The following is a 19,805-nucleotide window of genomic DNA, read 5'->3' on the forward strand; positions in this document are numbered from 1 at the left end:
GGAGGCTGTAGTAGTTAAAAGGAATTCAGTAAAATCTTGGATGGAGAGGAGGGTGGTTTCACAGCTTTCCTTTGTGTTGGTTCAACTGCACAAGAGAGGAAAGTGTGTGTACACCTAGAGAGAAATTGATTTGAGCAGGCAGGCTTAGTGTTGTCTTACAGCTCTTAAACCATTTGTTGTCTTTTGTTGAAATAGAGTTTTTGGAGAATTAAATCATTGTCCATTTACTACTTTTTCATTAATTTGAAGATCGTTATGTCTGTAAATGCTATAAAAAGGTCTTTAACAGCAAAATTTTTAACGTTTCATGGAAACTCTCTAATTTTTAATATTTCAAAAGGGTCAGTTTTTAAGTGAGTTTTTCCAGCAATAACTTTTAAGCTTATCAGCAACTGAATGTACCTTTTGAGATGTAGCCTATGGTGTGATATAGTTAAAACATTTTTTGCATGTTCTTTGACTCTACTCTTTTCTAGTTGGAAAAAAGACATAGAGCTACAGCACAGAATCTTTGGTTTAGAAGGGCTCTGTAAAACTGAAATTCTATAGGCTATGATATTTTCCAGTTGTATGTCTCAGTTTCCCCATGTTTTTGTCTGAGTAGGTTTAATAAAAAACCAAAGAGAGGAATACAGTATCTACAGGAGCAGGGAATGCTTGGCACTACAGCAGAGGACATTGCACAATTTTTGCACCAAGAAGAGCGCCTCTGTTCTGTAAGACTACATGTATTATAAGATAATTAATACTCTTGCCTCTATCATCTTCTCCCCTGTCTTCTGATGTCTGTGTGCACGCTCTCTTTAATTCATATTTCATTAATAGATAACTGAAAGTGCAAGGGTTCTAATGAAGGTACTTAATACCAATGCTACTTTTCATTTACTTGCTGTCCCAGGCTTTTTAGTAAAGTAGCTGTGTTTACAATAAAGTGCTGAAGGGATTTTCCCGTAAGTGGGAACATGCGTTTTATTTGCATTAACAGTATCTTGCCAGCAAAGGAATATCATGTTACTGCAGTGGCAAAGCATTCTCCACTACATGTGAAATTGGGCACAATTCAGCTTTCTTTGGCTCTACAGTAATGCAGATCTCGCTTTGGGGAGTGAGGGAAGCAAGAATATGCAGACTAAAGGCATTTTCTAATGAGACTGGTTTCTTATCCTTCTAATGGTTGCTCTGCCTGCTCAGTGAAGTATATCAGTCTTACAAAAGTGACAGCTGTGCAATTCTTGTACTATAAACTGTCTTGCAAATCTGGCAGTTGGATTACACAGTAATAACTGTCTCTTGTGTTTTTAGACTCAAGTAGGGGAATTTCTTGGGGGAAAGCAACAAGTTTAACAAGGAAGTGATGTATGCCTATGTAGACCAGCTTGATTTCTGTGGAAAAGACTTTGTCTCTGCTCTACGTATATTCCTGGAAGGTTTTCGTCTGCCAGGTGAAGCCCAGAAGATTGATAGATTAATGGAGAAGTTTGCTGCTAGATATATTGAATGCAACCAACGGTAATTCAAAACCTTGTATTGGATAAGTGCTTGAAGAATGGCAGTGTAGTTTGTGGCCCTTAGGGACAAGGTGCAACTCACACTCATATCAGGTCAGGAACTTCTACAGGCTTGTGTGAGAAGCAGATCTCGTTGCTAATATTGGTGCTGAACCTCTTCAGCAGCTAGGCAAAATGGAAACTTTGGATGAAAAGTATACTGATGCTGACATTTCATTAAATCCCAAATACTTGCTAGAAGGAATTATTGGAAGAGGGAAGCCCCTAATGTATGTTAAATTGTCTCTGTATTAGCTGTTCTGTTTTTAAACAAATGTAGATCAGTCAAGTGTAAACAACAGTAATAAGCAGTAGCAATTGCTAAAATTAAACATACATGGCATAAATAGCTAATAAGATGTTACATGTGTTTTTGCTTGCCCATTAGATGTTGAACAAAACATGTATATGTTAGTTGACATCAAGCAGGCAGTGTTGCTATTGTTTCTAATGCAATTAACTAGCAGTGAAGTTTAGCTAGGTGTTAAGGCTTAATTCATTCCCATTCCTTAGTCCTGTTGGTGCATCACTGGGTTGGTTTTGTATAATTCTTCATGAAACCCTGGGAGTAAAAAATAAGGTGTTCTTTAGCTTTTGTAGGATTACCCAAAGAAGGATAACGTATAATTTTTTGGGAATGTACTTGAAAGTTCTGGTCATTGCTAGTTTTCAACATTGAGAAGAAGATGCTTTTATACTCTTTCCCTTTTTCTTTGCATTTTAAAACACTTGGGGCTTCATGCGCTTCTAAATAATTTCAGGCTCTGTTAGCTCTTTAGTTGAATGCATAGCCCTTCTGGGTATTTTTCTTGCATGTAGAAATAGAGCTAACGGATTGAGGAATTAGGGCTCTAAAAGCCTGTTTTGTTTTTTTTTCCTCCCTTAGGCAAACACTATTTGCTAGTGCTGACACCGCCTATGTTTTGGCGTACTCTTATTATAATGCTGACTACAGACTTGCACAGTCCACAGGTATAAATTAAAAACCCAAACTTGTAGAAGTTCAAAGTTCCCTGGAACTTGCATTCAAAATCTGATACCCAACTTCCATTCTTTTTTACAGGTAAAGAATAAAATGACAAAGGAGCAATACATTAAAATGAATCGAGGAATCAATGACAGTAAAGACCTGCCAGTAGAGTATTTATCCACAATCTATGAAGAAATAGAAGGAAAGAAAATTGCAATGAAGGAGACAAAAGAATATGCAATTGCAACCAAGTGTAGTAAACCAAGTAAGAAGGAACTAGAAACTGGAAAGACCACAGTGCTCTTGAACTATTGCAGTAACTTTCAGGATGGAATAGTGGAGTTCAGATCCCTTTTTGAAAACATCTTTGTGCAATTCATGAATTACATTTAGAATCGCTAATATAGATATTTGGAATGAAACTGGCTCAGTTATTACTTAATACTGATACTTCTGTGATGGAAACATAGCTGTGTAAGTGCATCTGGCACCATTGCAGAGCAGCACTGGAAACTAGATTTTGGATTTTTTGAAACAGAAGTGTGGGGGGAAAATAGTAGAATAACTGAAGGTGGCACTTACTTTTCAAGTTAAATTCTTGGGTTTATGTGCTAAACAACAGGTGGGTTTTTGTTTTGGGTTGGTTTATGTTTTGTCACCCTATCAAGTAGCATGCCATAGTTCAGAGGCTGGTAAATGCCACAGTCCTTGTGATAATGTTTGAAAAAGAGAGAGATCAGAGAGTTTGTCATGATCTATAGTCACCTATCCTCATTTAGACCAAATGAGGACTTCTGTGTGTAGTGCACACTAGAAACCAGTATCCCCAGCTGTACTCTGCTTTTACTCAGAATAGCTGGTATTAATTTGAATTAAATTAGTGAATTCTCAATCTTCAGCACAGTGGGGGTGTTTTCAGCGTTTTCCGTGCTATTTGCAAGTTTCCTAGATCAAAATAGGAACAAAATTGATTTGCCTGAAAATTGAAGTTGCAACCTTTAGTATAAGGATAAAGAAACAGTAAGTTATTAATTTATCAAGTTGGTGAGGGCTAGTTTTGTTTTGAGGATGTCAGCCTGAGAACATGAAGGATTTTCCATCCATTTTTACAGGCAAAGTGACTTAATAGAGTATGCTGCTTTGACTTCCAGTGAATAGGTCATAACATGTGGCATAAGTAAAGGGCTAAATTAGTTATTTTGTATAGAATAAAGTCTTAAGTTGGGGTGTGGGTCTTAGTGCTGGAGTTCCTTGCTTGCAACCTATGATAGCCTCCTGAATTCTAATGTTCTGGAAGATTTTTATCTTTAGATTTCATTTGCAGTACCTTTATTTAATATTTTGTGATGCTCAACGCGAAGATGTGGAATATGTTCCTATAAAAAAGAAAACAATGCAACTGTGTGGTGTTCCCCTTAGGTGTAGCTAATGAGAAGCAGCGGAGGTTGTTGTACAACTTGGAGATGGAACAAATGGCTAAAACAGCTAAAGCCCTCATGGAGGCCGTAAGCCACGCAAAGGCTCCTTTTACTAGTGCCACTCACCTGGATCATGTCAGACCCATGTTCAAAGTAAGTGTGAAGTTCTCTTTGTCTCCTCATTGTTAAAAGTTTTAAGCATGGAAAAAGGGAAAATTACTCTGAAGAGTTAGGTAATGCAACAGGTGGACTCTTTGGATATATTTGGTTTCAGTTACCTAGTGTTTTGGGCTAAAATCGTAACAGACTTCTGAACTTAGTTTCTTCCTTTCTTTAGCTTGTATGGACTCCATTGCTGGCAGCTTACAGTGTTGGCTTGCAGAACGGTGATGACACAGAAGTTGCATCCCTTTGTTTGGAAGGAATACGATGTGCAATTAGAATAGCCTGTATCTTTGGAATGCAGGTTTGTATAAGACGTAGCATGGGGCTTGCTAAGGGCAGTGTAGGCTCTGGGAGGGAGGTGAAGAATTACAGACTACTTAGAAAATGAAGCATCTCATCTACTTTCTTGAAATGGTAAAATAAAATATTGCCATCTTGTCTTTAGTTCAGTTTAACATCTTGATATTGTCAAGCTTTTCTTCAATTCTGGTTTCCTTTTATTGCTGAGTCTTCTAATAAGAGTGTTTCCTAACATGCCTCCTACTCTCCTTCAGCTGGAAAGTGCTCTAATAGTGCCAACTATACATGGAAGGAAAATAGTGTAGGCATGCTGGGCAAGTAGCTTTCTCTAGCTCTTCAGGGACTTCATTACGATGCTTGTTTCTCTGTCTTGTAGCTTGAACGAGATGCTTATGTACAGGCCCTTGCTCGTTTTTCCTTGTTGACTGCCAGTTCCAGTATTACAGAAATGAAACAGAAGAACATAGATACCATTAAGACACTTATTACAGTTGCTCACACAGATGGCAACTATCTTGGGAACTCTTGGCATGAGGTAAAAACTTGATTCGTTTAAATAGTGCAACTGCATTATCCTCTGAAAACTTGCAGGATTTTGTTCTTCTGCTACTTTCAGTCTTTAGTAACTGCATTTAGCTTCTAGCATGTGTCAGAACCCTGTTTAAAATGTGGATGCAAGTGGAGATTTTTATGTCTGTGTGTATGTATGTATGTATATATATAAAATAATGCACTGCATTTTTTGGCAGACCCTATAGACACTGTGTAACCAGTATTGTAATTTTTGTAGGTGCTTTTGATACGGAATTAAAAACATATTGAAATCTCATTTGACTTCAGAGAATTCTGCACAGAAACTGTTGCGTTCTTGTTCATGTAAACAAAAATATTCTAGCTCACAGGGCCAGACTTGTCTGTGCAGTGTTTGGCAACATTTATACCACGATCACATGAAAAATTAGGGCTAAAATAAGTTGGTGGGCGATAGTTAAGCGTAGGCTGTCAGGATCATGGGTATTTTCTGAAAGCATATTTTCCAGGAGTTCTTTAATCAGATCTAAATCTGTGGTGTTGCTAAAAGGGGCATTCCTGCTGCATTATGCTCTCTGGCAATAGTCTTTGGGTACATGATAATATGTGCCAAAAGGTACTCTAACTGACAAATTACTTGGACCTGGCTTACAGCATACCCTCACAAATGCTTGTGCCAGTCCAAGGGACGTTGCAGTGGGGGAGTAAGAAAGAAGAGATAGTCAATTTTGTGCTGATGGCAAGGCACAATTTTGGCATTTTCACTGTCTATGTTGGAACATTGTTACTCAAAGTGGTAGCTGCAATATTCCAGTCTTTTCATCTCTCTGGGACAATGAACTCTCTAAAAGATCTGCTCCAGTTGTTTGTAGTTTTGAAGGTTGATGCTGTGAGAAGTAATAAAAAGGTTCCCTCTAGTAGTTAGAGATCCAAGTTAGATTTTTGGGTACTGTTTATTTTTTCTCATGTTAGAATGATTCGTGGCAGCTGGTGATCTTGAATGAATCACTGAACTGTATTTCCAGTTGTATTAGTAATGTTTCAGCTACATCAAAACTGTTATTGTTGTCAAAGTTGTTTTAAAGGTTAGAGAACGTGGGAAGGTTATAAATATTAAATATATTTATATGTTAAGAATAAAAATGTAATGGTATCCAGTAACACAATGTTTAAACATCTTTTGGTTTTAGATCTTGAAATGTATTAGCCAGCTGGAACTAGCACAACTTATAGGAACTGGGGTGAAAACTCGGTATTTATCTGGCTCTGGGCGTGAAAGGGAAGGAAGCATTAAAGGCTATGCATCTGGAGGGGAGGAGTTTATGGGCCTGGGATTAGGTAAGATTAATAATCTTGGACTTCAGAGGTGCACATGTAAGTGAAGTATGATGGCTAAGAAAGCACAATGTTATAAATTATTAAAATATATTTACTTGATTCCAGGGGAAGCTGTATTGGATTAATGAAACTAAAAAAAATTGAATTGTATATTTCAAGATGTATTAGTAATTAACAAATATGTTCTAACTTACTAATTGGGTTAAGCTATTTAACAAAACTCCTCCAGATTTATTTGCTGGAACGTGTTGTTGTCAAAACTGTTTTACCGTACTTACTAAGTCATGGTTTTGTTACCAGTATTATTAGTTCTTTCTTTTTACACTTTGTTTTTAATAGTAAAAACATAAACATATATTAGTTCCTAAAGATAAATGGCTTCAATGATTGATAATTGGTTTTCCAATGGAATTTCTTATCTCTGCATGTTGGGCTTGCCGTTCCAGTTCCTATTGTTCCTGCATTATGTGCAAAAAAACCAAACCTTAGATTTTAAGCTGTAAATTAGAGGGACAAGACAAGTTGCCTTAATCTTTGGAAAACCATCAAGGAAACCTTCTAATTTGAACATGCTCTGGAGTTCATGCTATACATAATGATCATGTTGAATATAACTGAACTGTGCCCGGCATTAACTGTTTGTATCTGACTTAGAGTTAATATTTTAAAAAAATATTTTATCATTTCCAATTTTTATTAACAGCATTAAATCATCTTAACTTAATAAACATGATGGTCAAAACACAATGCCCTAAGGAAAAAAAAAAACATACTTGTTACTGGATGTTTAATTTTGTACCAGTCTGGCAAAGGCACCATCTGCTCCATGTAAATTACAAGCTAATTGGAAGCAGTAGTCACTTTTCTTTGCCTACTTGTATAAAGTTAAGGTTAATATAAAGCCACGATTTCATGATGCTAAATACTGGTTTTAAATGGCTTTTATTGCAGGTAACCTTGTTGGAAGCGGAGCTGATAAACGCCATATGGCAAGCATTCAAGAGTCTGTGGGAGAGACCAGTTCGCAGAGTGTAGTGGTAGCAGTAGACAGGTACTGAGAATATAATCTCTTTCTAGGGAAAATGTGACTTGAAGTTACTGACCATCCTCACTTTATTTGCAGACTCTGACAGGGACTTTTGTTCTTGAAGCCTATTTCTCTTGTGAGAAAGATGCTGATACTTAGATGCTTTCTCTGGACCCAATAAGTTTATCTCTTTAGGCATGTAATATTCACAAAAGAAAGACTGTCATTAAATAGCAGTATGACTAATGTAGTGTATTGTGAGAAGGGACACTGTGTGTATGCATGTGTTTTTCTGCCTTTTCTTTGGAGTAAGCCAGTGAAGACCAGAATTAGGTTGGTGTTACAGTATTTAGCTATTTTTGTTTTACAAATCTGTCTGATAATTGTCTTTTACTTATGTGTGTGTATTCCGTGTATTTGGGTCTCCTTTTTTTTCTCTTTTTTCTTTTGATTTAGCCTGAACAGGACAGGTATCCAAAATGAATAAATGCCCTTATTCTGTTAAATGATGCGATTTTCTTTTGGTCTTGTAAACTTCAGTATTTCAGCATTTCTTTAGTTGCTGTTCTTCAGCTCTTTATTCATTAGTCACTACATTCTTGTCCAAATCATTATCTTTCTCATCTGTCCTTCTAAAGTGTTGTCTAAAGAGATGCTTCTATCATAAACCATGTGTTGGAAGGGGAGTTCTTTATAATTATTGAAACTATTGGGCAAGTCTGTAGAATCATACATTCAGACTTGTATTTATTGTAACATAAATGTGTCTATTAACACGTCAAAGTCTAAAAGCTTTGGGAACATTCTCCACTTACCAGTGTTCTGTATGAACCACCATCTGGTGGTCTGAAGTCCTCTCAAAACTCTGAAAAACTGAAGGGGCAGAAGGGACAATGGTGCATCCATAGTCCTTCTGCTGTTTTGATGGCCACGACTTACAGTGTTCTTGAACTGTGTAAAGATCAAGCAGGTGGCTGGCATCCAGTAAAGTCCTGCAGCAAAGCTTTCTTAATGTCTCTTTATTCTCCCTGTGAAATTTAACACACTGTCACCCAAATGAGTGTTCCAGCACTACTTGCTCTGGATAACAACGTGAGCCTGTGCCTGTTTCCTGCAGTAGGGAAGGAGCATAGTAGACTGTGACTTGTAGCAGGGAAGAGAATGCTTAGACTGGGAGAAGCACATGAACTGCTGCCAAGGAGTAAGAATGAAACAGTTGCAGAGTTCATGGTGTGGGGACTGTAAAGTACCTCCAGGACATGTGTTGACATTTGCCTACAGCATGAAGATGTGATTGACTCTTGTGGATGCGCAGCTAAAACTGCAACTTACTTCTTTGTTCTGTAGGATATTTACAGGATCAACTAGGCTGGATGGAAATGCAATAGGTATGTACGCTGACCATTTGGTGGGTTACAGGAACTCTTGCAACGTAACATCCTGAACTTACAGTAGCGTGTTTTAATGTTCAGTTGACTTTGTCCGATGGCTGTGTGCTGTTTCCATGGATGAGCTGGCTTCCCCACACCATCCACGCATGTTCAGCCTGCAGAAGATAGTGGAGATATCGTATTACAACATGAATCGCATTAGGCTGCAGTGGTCAAGGATTTGGCACGTGATTGGAGATCACTTCAATAAGGTATTTTGTAAAATCAAGTTACAGAACATGCATGAATAGCAGGTGACTAAAGGAAAAACCTATTTAAAAATCTAAAGTATATAAATAGAAATGGAAATGTTTATGGGAATGATCTTTAATAACTTCATTATATAATTTTGTATTTGAAATTTTTCTTCATGCCATTGTCTTATCTTTCTGATCAAATGCTAAGTTAGTTTTCCTCTAAAATATATACAGATGGTCCTGGAACAACAAAGTTATTTTCCTTATGAGACTGGACCATGTTTGGGTGGGGGTCTTTTAACCTAAGATTTTTATTATTTTTTTTATAGTGTCTAGCTGGCTATTATAGTTCTGCACTTGTTGCATACAAAATCCATGGGTTTGTTTGGTTGGATCAAATGACTGAGAAAGCCCTCTCTGCAAGTAACCCCCTATCTTCTAAATACCTGAAAACTAGAACATGCTAGCGATTTTTAAGGGACTGACATGAAACTTGAACCATGAATTTGTTACCAGCTAACGTATTACTTATATGAGTAAGGGTTTGAAAATATGCTTTTCTTCTAGGTTGGATGTAACCCTAATGAAGATGTTGCCATCTTTGCAGTAGACTCATTAAGGCAGCTGTCAATGAAATTTCTTGAAAAGGGAGAGTTAGCCAACTTTCGTTTCCAGAAAGACTTCCTAAGGCCTTTTGAGCATATTATGAAGAAAAACAGGTGTGATGCACTGAAATTTCTGTTAGCTTGCTTTAGTCCTACTTAAAGATGTTACTTGGTGTGGGTTAGATTGTCATGTACATGGAAGTGGCACAGTTACTTTATGCCAGTGTAAAATTGTGCCACTGGTGATTTTTTTTTTTTTTTTAAGATCTCCAACTATTCGGGACATGGTAATACGCTGTATTGCTCAGATGGTGAACTCTCAGGCTGGTAATATTCGTTCAGGCTGGAAGAATATCTTTGCAGTCTTTCATCAAGCAGCGTCAGAGCATGATGGGAATATTGTGGAGCTGGCCTTTCAAACTACAGCACACACAGTTAGTAAGTAATGCTCAACAGATGTGAGTACCCAAATTATCTTAGCTGCTGTGATTGTCTTGAAAAGGCCCATCTGAATAAGACTTTTGTATTTCCAGGTAAATAAACACAAGATCTTGCAGCCAGACTGTTTAAACTCTGCAGCTAGGTCTTACCGTTAAGTCTCCTGATTGCTATGGACAGGAAAAACTAGATATAGATATCCTGCTGTAGAAATCCTCAAGTTTGGAATAGATTCAATAAGTTTGTACGTTGCTCCATCTGTCACAATAAGTTGTTTTGGATTAAGGAACACATTTTACAAACTTCCATGCTGATTCAGTATCGTATAGTGAGGATCATAAGGCTTGTGATACTGATATGTGACTGCTTGTAGAGTTTAGTTCATACAGCCTGCCTGCTCTAAAAGTATATTTGAACAACATACTGCTGGCACTTTCAAAGGAAGACAACCAACTCAAATAGTCTTGAAATGGACCTTCAATATTCTTAAATGTCCTGAAACTGCACTCTTTCCATTAAGTAGCATGGGGGAAGCAAAACTATGGACAGTTTTAACAAATGCAAATAGTAACAAAACTTTTTTTGCTAACTTGAATGGCATAGGTCTTGGGAGTTGTAGTTTGTTCAAAAGCTTGTACGTGTTGGATTTGTTTTGTATTTAGTCTGTCCCTTCAGTCTGAAATCTAACTGCTTTTTCCTCTCTTGCTACAGAATATGTATAATTACAGGCTTAAGATAATTTAGGTAAATTTAGGTAACTTCATATGCAGCAGGGAAGGTAACACTAAGCTCTACTTCTGTTATTTCTCAAAATATTTTAAGAGCTTTGGCTTGCATATGCTGTGGGAGAAAACGGAACCATATAAGAAGCCATGAAATAATCCTAGGTTATAAAATTGGTAATTATCCAACCTGAGAAAATGTGATGCTGACAAATTTGGGTGATGGGGTGGGATGGGGAAGAATGCAAGGGAAGATGGAGAACCAGAAGATCTGGTCCTTTCATGTTTTTCCATTTGGTAGTGGTATACCATGGCTGACATTGTAGATCAATGCTAGTTTATCTATGGATTTCAATATCAGTAAATTTTAAGAGGTGTATTTGTTTGCTCTTCACAGCAAATATTTTCCAGCAGCATTTTCCAGCAGCAATTGACTCATTTCAGGATGCAGTAAAATGTCTTTCTGAGTTTGCCTGTAATGTTGCATTTCCGGACACCAGCATGGAAGCTATTAGACTTATTCGGTATTGTGCAAAATATGTTTCAGAGAGACCACAGGTATTTTCTTTTAATTTTTACCCTTGTGTATTCTTCTACTATCTTCTACTGTTAAACTGAGACTAATCTTGTAACTAAGAAAGAGCTTTCAGACTCAAACTTCAGTCTCCCAGCAGCAAGTGTTTGTATGAAAAGCTTATTCAGAATTAGGAGTCCTTTTGGTATTATGTAAGCAGTAAACTAGGACTAATTAAAAAATTTTAAGTCTCATCAGTCCAAATTGGAAATAATGGCATGAAATAGCCCGTCTCTTTTTATAGTGTTAGGATGACCTGGAAAACAATACTTCTGTCACCCTAATTATATCTAGTTAAATTGGTTACAAACATGCGTATTTCTTTACATCAGTCTATTGTGTGAATACTTAATGTAATAATCACTTTGGTGAAAAGAGCCTGGAGTTAGATTGCAGCTGCATGTTACCACTGCAAGATGTGCACGCTGTATCCAGTACACCGGGAAAGTGTAGAACTGGTTTATACCCAACTTAGATTTCCTTATTACCTATATTTATATAATTGTTGCCTGTCACTGTTAAACTTGCTTCCTAAAGTCCAAACCTCTGCAACTTGTAAAGCTGTTAGCAGGACTTAAGTAAAACGGATTTAAGTATTTATTTTCCATATTTTTTTCCAGTCTTTTCACAAACAGATGTCTCAGGTTTATAATTATATTTTACAGGATTTGAGTGTTATGGTAGAAACTAAGCTAACTTTTCAAGTCTGCCTGTGCCACTAGTAGTATCTAAATCTGTCAGAATTAAAGATTTTTGAGATATTCTTTTTTTTTAATGTTTTTTCTTCCTGCCCATCTCCAAGGTATTAAGAGAATACACGAGTGATGACATGAATGTTGCTCCTGGGGACAGAGTATGGGTCAGAGGATGGTTTCCCATTTTATTTGAACTTTCTTGTATCATCAATCGTTGCAAATTAGATGTTCGAACGAGGTAACAAATCTTTTCTTTATTCAGTTAGTGAAGAGATCACAGATATGCATTTTAACATCTCTTCCTTTATTTGTTTGGGCTTGTTTATAGAGGCTTAACAGTGATGTTTGAAATAATGAAGAGTTACGGCCATACCTTTGAAAAGCACTGGTGGCAAGATCTGTTCAGAATTGTGTTTCGAATTTTTGATAATATGAAACTCCCTGAACAACAAACAGAGGTAAAAACAAAAATCAAGCAAACATTAGAGTTATTTTTTAAGAACTTAAACAATCAAGGCAGCAGTTTGTATTGTTTGTCTTGTCAGTGTATTTCCACCCCATACTGCCCCAAATATAAGGGTACGTTGTTGTATTCTGTGGTATGTATGAAATCTGTCATAGTATCCAGTGACCTATCTGTCTGTTCCGTCTGAATATTTTCAAGGAGAATATTCACACTTCATTGTGAAAATGTATAGTTTTCTGAACAGTATTCATGTGGCCAACTAAATGCTTCTGACATCTGCAGTAGTGAGGCTTTTTAGTTTTATCTAAATTCTATTCCTCTCAGAGGCCACGTCCTTTGTTGACTAGCCATGCATAAGCCAAATGCTATCATCATAGAACCCCCCACATAAAACCAAAGACTTTTCATTTTTTTCTCATAGAAATCCGAATGGATGACCACTACATGCAACCATGCACTTTATGCAATCTGTGATGTATTTACGCAATTTTATGAAGCTTTAAATGAGATCCTTCTTCCTGACATACTTGCACAGTTACACTGGTGTGTAAAACAAGGTAGCTTATTTACTTGTATCTTTTGATTAATGTATTTTTTAAATGCTCATTACTTAAGAAGGAAAGCTAACTGAGTTTTGGAAGAATAAAAAGTACCATTAGGACAGTATGTTATGTAATAGATGGATGCAGTATCTTAAATATTCGAGCATCATTCTATTTTATCAGTTAGGCAGCTCTTCTGTTAATGTGTTTATAATGTGTTTATTGTGCTATTGTGACAGAGCAAAAGCTTTTAAAGAGTTGTGTTAATCTTCTGCCAACAACCTTTCTCCATTTGGCTGCATGGATAAAATACCTCATTTATTTACACACAGACACAAATATAAAAAAAAATCATATACACACACACACACACATATATATCTCTCTCTGCATTCTGATTTTTGTCTCTCTCCCTGCTCCCCACCCCCCCCAGTACTTTCAGATACAACTTTCTAAAGAATGTGTTCTCAGGCATAAGAGTTGGAGACCAAAAGAAATCGTGCATATTGTTAGCATGGAATGTGGGGGGACTGCCTTGCAAGAACTAAGTTTCTAACTGGTGCTTTTCCTTCCTTTGTTTCACTGTATGCTTCCTTTCTGCTTCTCTCCTGTCCTTTGTCTTCCCTGTTTCGATTTCAATCTCGTTAAGTCTATTTTTAAACACTTTTTTGTTCAGCAGGTTCCTAAGCTTGATATTGTAATATACTTTAAGTAGGCTTTGAGCTAAGATACCATGCATTTCACAATATTGGTAAAAACGTTCAATGGAGCAGTAATACAGAATGCTTAATTTTTCATTGATATTGTACAAGTTGATAAATATGAAACGTTTCTTTCATAGATAATGAGCAGCTGGCTCGATCAGGTACAAACTGCTTAGAAAACCTGGTAATACTAAACGGACAGAAATTCAGCCCTGAAGTCTGGGGCCAGACACGCAATTGCATGCTAGAAATCTTCAAAACTACTATTCCTCATGTGTAAGTTCATAAATTTAATTCTCATAGTAACACCTGATACCAGAGCAACAATATTTACCATTTGTTTGTTTACTTTGTGAAGCTTGCTGACATGGAGGCCTGCAGGAATGGAGGAAGATTCAGCTGAAAAACACTTGGTAAGAGTTAATTCAGTGCAGCAAACTAACTTGAAGGGTTGTGTGTTAGGTCAGCTTTCGGAATATTTTATTGTAGTAAGTACACTCGACCAACAAATAGTGGAATTGACATTAGCTTGTATTTGGTGTCATTGTAAAATAAGATATAAAGAATGGACGCGGGATACCTTTGAATCTAAGATTAGTGAAGTCATCTGAAAACTGATAGCTGGTTGGTAGTTAGTATTTTGGATTACTAGAATTGTTCTGCCTTCTTTTCTAGGATTTAGACCTAGATCACCAGTCTTTAAGCAGCATGGATAAAAATGCTTCAGAAAGAGGACAAAGTCAGTTTTCAAATCCAACAGATGAGAGCTGGAAAGGTGTTCCTTATACAAGTAAGGAAAACATGCAAGTTTATTAAATGAACTTTTACAGCCTCTCTTAGTCCACTTCTGCAGTCCTGCAGAGAAAGTTTTTTTGGCACTTAAACTTGGAGTACATCTTTACAACCTGTCTTTATGCCATGCAGAGAAATTTTCTCTTTATAAGATAATTCACAGCATCACTAAATATCAAAATGCTAGTGGTCATGTAGTGTTTTGCTAGCCTGTTGTAAATGAATTGTCCTAAGTTGTTTCTGAAACTTGTGTTACTCCATCTCATCAGACCAGAAACTATTTGCTGGGCTCCTTATAAAATGTGTGGTACAGCTGGAATTGATACAGACCATTGATAATATAGTGTTCTATCCAGCAACAAGCAAGAAGGAAGATGCTGAGCACATGGCTGCAGCTCAGGTACCATCAGACTTATTTATAACCTTGTTGTGGCAGTAAAGTATAAAGACTAGTGAATGCTCTCACATGCATTTACAAAATAGAGTGTATATAGTCTCTTCCTTTTTCTAACTCTCAGCACTACCCTGAATGTGTGTGTTATTACTCTTAAGCTGTGATTATTTTTTTTAATTCTTTCATTATTTTTATTATCAATATAATATATTATCATTGGTTTTATAATGAATACATACTCATCAAGAATGTTTTTTCTTTGTTTGTTTCGGGGAGAGCATTCTGTCCTGTTTAGCCTGAGTGTCTTCATTTAGCCACAGTTGAGGCTTTGCTCAGCCTCTGGTGTTTACACAGGAGGAGATGCAGAAGTTGAACTTTAGCAAGGTTAATGGTCAAGATTTAACTCATTACCCGCCTCAGAGAGGTCCTTGTCCCTGAAAATCCTGATTCTAGGGAATAGTGCAAGATAGCTCTTGCTTAGCTATGTTAATAAAGCCGTAGGCTAGAAGTTTGGGCTAGTGTATTCAGGTAGTGTTTGGGGGATAGTGTAGTTAAATTCGTAGTGAAATTAGCTAAAAATATGGACCAATTTTAATGAAACTTGACATTAGCCGAAAATGAGGAGTTTCTACACTATGCAACATTTAAACTTGCAGTATTTTTGTGGTTCATTTTGATGTTTTTCCAGAATTCAGCAGACCTATTCAGCTCCTAGGAGAGAGGAAATGTTCTATATTGTATTGCTATGACTTTTTTTATGCATTGATAAGGGAGGTTCTTCCCTTGTTCTTGATTATTTTTTTTTCTTATTGATAACTAGGAGAGATCATAACTTCTCTCTTTTAAATTATCCTACTGAAAAGACTGCAACTCTGATATTTGACAGGACCATTCTACTGTGTTGTACTGCACTAATATTTCACTTGCACCTAGAAATGGAATCTAGAGTTAGTGGTATATGGTCTGTGAAGTTTCAAAGTTTCTTAAGCATATCTAAAAAGAGTATGTTACCGACACTCTCCCTCTCTCTCCTCCTTTAGCGAGATGCATTGGATGCAGATATCCACATTGACACAGAAGACCAAGGAATGTATAAATATATGTCTTCACATCACCTCTTTAAGTTACTAGATTGTCTGCAAGAGTCTCATTCATTTTCAAAAGCCTTTAATTCAAATTATGAACAGCGAACTGTGTTATGGAGAGCAGGTGAGGCTTTTATTTTTAGTTTGGTAAAAATAGTGAGCTCTGTTTATAGCTTTAGCTATTGAGATACAAAAGTATACCATTGCAATAATCTCTACAGTTAATCTGACAGTGTTGCATGCTTTTATTACTTGTCTCCTTCCTGATGACTTGAATAATTCTCTTTGCTAAAATATCTGCTTTTTTGATTAAAGTAGAGCTACACAGTTGGTACTACTGTAGTTAAATATCTTTATGAATAGATTAGGTCTCAATCAAAATCAAGGAGGAGGAAATACTATCTGGACAAGAAATCATTGCTGTTCACTAGTGGAGGTATTGTTGATAAACTTTACCTCTTGGCTAGTAACCTCAAACGTGAATGTTCCCTTTCTCCCTATGTGTAACTTATTTCTAGGGTTCAAGGGTAAATCAAAACCCAATCTCTTAAAACAAGAGACCAGTAGCTTGGCTTGTTGCTTGAGAATACTCTTTCGAATGTATGTGGATGAAAACCGCCGAGACTCCTGGGATGCTATACAACAACGACTGCTTAGGTAAGAGTATCAGCTTGGTTCTGGTATGTTCTGTTTTCAGACAGTATGGTACATCCCTGGATACAAATGTTCTGTTTTAAGTTGCTGAGCAAAGCACGCAAATTATATGAAGATACACATATATATACATACCACTCTTTATTAAAAGTTAATTTAGCAACAAGGAAGCATGTTAAAAGTTAATTTAGCAACAAGGAAGCAATCTACTTGGAATAAATGAAGCACCTTCTTGCCTGACATAATCTTTTCTTTACAAAAGTGGTGGCGCATGAATACTTTTCATATCTGAGTACATAATGATATTCAGAGGTACAATAGGATCTAAACAAAGCGCAGTATAAGCTGCTGTATACCTGGAACTTAAATAAACAGAGATAATCATGCTAAATAAATACAAAAAGGTATTGTGTTCCCCTTATTTGAAAAGTGAGTTGTTGGTACATAAAAGTTCAGAGTATTGATCTCTAATTAAATGTAAATAACTCTTAAACTTGCTGTTGGCACTAATGCAGTGGATTTCAGTAGCATTCTGATTTATCAGCATCTATAGACATACTAATCTTTTTAGTGTATAAGAGAGGAGGTTCTATTCCTTCTTTAATTAAAATAGCGTCCCCAAAAGAGCCCTAGTAAGTAGTACAGTTTGTACCATGTGTTGACAGTGTACAGCAAGGACCAAAAATTTATTAATACAATTGTAATCCCTCTTCAATCCGTGGTGCTGAGCTCTGCAGATCTTTATTAAAGCTGTCTAGATTTGGAGGGAGAACTCTTTCATGTTGCTGTTGCCTAAACTGTCCCAATATAAGGATCAGGAAATTATGTTTGCAGGTTGAAGGTGACAACGCTTGAATTACAGAATGCTTATGAGGAAAATTAGACTCTTCCCCTTCTGACTCCATGGTTCTTTGTTGACAACATGAAAACTATTTCAGTTCAGTTATCTGTAATAACTACTACTGTAACAGAAAAATCATTGAGACCAATTTGTGTAATTAAAGTTGTTGCATGTGATTGAAAACTTTCCCGTGGAAATGCATCTTACTTGAAAACAAAATACACTATGAGAGGACAAATAGTGCATGTTATAAAAATATTTTGTGGGTTTTCTTTATGATTTGTCTGAACTGTGTCATCTCTTTAGTGTATGCAGTGAAGCCCTGGCATATTTTATTACTGTGAACTCAGAAAGCCACAGAGAAGCTTGGACTAATCTCCTGCTCTTGCTTTTAACAAAAACACTAAAAATCAGTGATGAAAAGGTAAGAATAGGCTGGAAGTTATGTCCCTTTGCTTTCAGGTATTTTTTCATTTCTGCTTCTGTTGGATTCAGTCTTTATTATCATCCGTATTGCAAGGTGGCTCACTTACTCACATAGCACGTACTCTGCTTGAAATACAGTAATCATTACAGCTCCATTTTTTGCAAGTATTCCACACTGTAAAAAATCAGACTGCATCCATGAAATTCACAGTTCTATAGAAATACTGATAGAATTGCTGCAGAGCTTTCATATAAAAGCACAATGAGTGTGCAATAAAGCATGGGCTTGTACTGTATTATAGCTGCACAAGAATGGTAGAGGTAAATTTCACCACTGTAAAATTGGAATTCTGGTTCCTTGAGAGTGGCAAAAAATAATTCTCAGGATCTCGGCCCTTTAGAGGAAAAGGTGAATGCAAATATTCACTACATCAGAACATGCAGAGAAACTTCTGGAATTTGCTTACTTTTTTTTAAGCTTTCCAGTACTGTTGAGCTTCATCTTGTTTAGGACTGTATTATTTTTTTTCCTGGTATATGTTTGGTTTTTTTCTGTATTGCAAAGTGTGTAATTTCACTTCACTCTTGTGTAGTTTGGGATGTTTTATTGCAATTTACCAACATTTTAAGAAATTGGTAGTAGTGGTGGCTTGGCTTCTCCATGTAGCAGCAATTCAGTGATGTCCCTGGGGTTATGGTGTTGTGAGAATAGTCTTAACTCTTTGTAGATAAAATGGTGACTTGGCCATTCCTTAGTACACAATCCCAATATCTTTTTATAATAAAAAAGTTCTGTGGTGAAAGTGTTCCCTCTAATACTGAGCATTATTAGGAAAGGAAGAGAGAGCAAAACATGTTTCTTGTTGTGTAAATTCGTGTCAGATTTGCATCTTGAATACTGTTTGCAGTTCTGATCCCCCATATCGAAAGGGGTGTAATGGAGCTGCAAAAGGGTTGAGAGAGTGTAACAGGGATAAGGGATATAGACTGGCTCCCATACATGGAACTGTATGTAGGTTAGACTTTTACTCAGTTATCTTTTATCCAGAAAAGAAATAAAAAGGAGGGGTGCATAAAGTCATTATTAGCATGAACATAGGGAAAGGACTGATAATTCTTATACTGGAAGAGATGGTGAATGAGAGTTTTGGAGATGGCAAGTCACTGGAGGGGAAGAAAACCCCAACAGACATATAATGGAGGTACTTCTTCACACACTGGTTCAGCTGTGGAAGGCTTTGTTATGTATTGTGGATGATATTTTAAAGAGACTGGAGAAGCAACTGGACAAATTCACATTAGAGGCGGGTGTTTCTACAGGTAGCCCCAATACCCACCTCTAGCCTGAGAAATCCCTGAGCCACAAAATAGTCTGACTCTATTTTAGAGAAGTAATGCCAAATGCATGCTCTGTGTACGGTTTCCTGAGAGCATCTGCTAAGGCTGCTGTGGAAAACAGACACTGGGCTTGATGGCCCTTTGGCCATCCAAGGGGGCCTTTGATCAGGTGAGACCTTGTGTTTTAACAAGTTGGTGTACTCATGAATGTGAAAAACTCTGCACTTTCCTGTAGTAATAGAGAATAACATTCTCTTTTTGTATCTTTGATAGTTTAGGGCACATGCTTCAACATATTATCCATATTTGTGTGAAATAATGCAATTTGACCTGATTCCTGAGCTTCGAGCTGTGCTACGGAAGTTCTTCCTGCGTATAGGTGTTGTGTTCAAAATCTGCCTAACAGAGGAGCAGATACGGACAACTGGGATGAACTTGCCTTCGTGGTAGCCCTAAGTAGGGTTGGTTACTCCTGCTTGTACATAAAGCTATGTTCCAGAGATGGATTAAATTGGATGGGAAAAAATGGGACCCTGGTGTATCAACACAGCAGCAAGTTACTCTTACCACAATGGCATTTGGGGAGGAGGAAAAAAAATCCTGTTC

At 36.9% G+C, this 19,805-nt stretch overlaps 1 pseudogene; it reads left to right on the plus strand.

Moving 5' to 3' along the window:
• LOC132321200 (brefeldin A-inhibited guanine nucleotide-exchange protein 2-like) overlaps positions 1 to 19,792 on the plus strand; it is a 36,239-nt pseudogene extending 16,447 nt beyond the window's left edge.
• Positions 19,793 to 19,805: the final 13 nt, after the last annotated feature.

This window comes from Gavia stellata, unplaced genomic scaffold (assembly GCF_030936135.1).
Source record: "Gavia stellata isolate bGavSte3 unplaced genomic scaffold, bGavSte3.hap2 HAP2_SCAFFOLD_68, whole genome shotgun sequence".
Taxonomy (NCBI): domain Eukaryota; kingdom Metazoa; phylum Chordata; class Aves; order Gaviiformes; family Gaviidae; genus Gavia; species Gavia stellata.